Below are 340 nucleotides of genomic sequence, written 5' to 3' on the forward strand. Positions count from 1 at the left end.
GGATGTGTTCACCCCTGCCAAGTCACTAGAAGAATTCAATGATGTGTAGGTAACTTCTCTGAAAGCTGCAACAAAACATCATTTGGATCTTCTTTATGTCTCCCAGATTATTATAGAAATATTTGCCACTTTAATTTGTCTGCCATGATTCTCAGTTCTGATCTTGACCAATACTGTAGGAACTGGTTTACTCATCTGCTGCATTATTTAGATTCATGGAATGGTTTGGGTTGGAAGGGACCTTCAAGATCATCTAGATCCAACCCCCTGCATGCGCAGGGACACCTCCCACCAGACCAGGTTGCTCCAAGCCCCATCCAACCTGCCCTTCAACACTGCC

The sequence above is a fragment of the Chaetura pelagica genome, unplaced genomic scaffold (genome assembly GCF_000747805.2).
Source record: "Chaetura pelagica isolate M959 unplaced genomic scaffold, ChaPel_1.0 scaffold890, whole genome shotgun sequence".
NCBI classification, from domain to species: Eukaryota; Metazoa; Chordata; class Aves; order Apodiformes; family Apodidae; genus Chaetura; species Chaetura pelagica.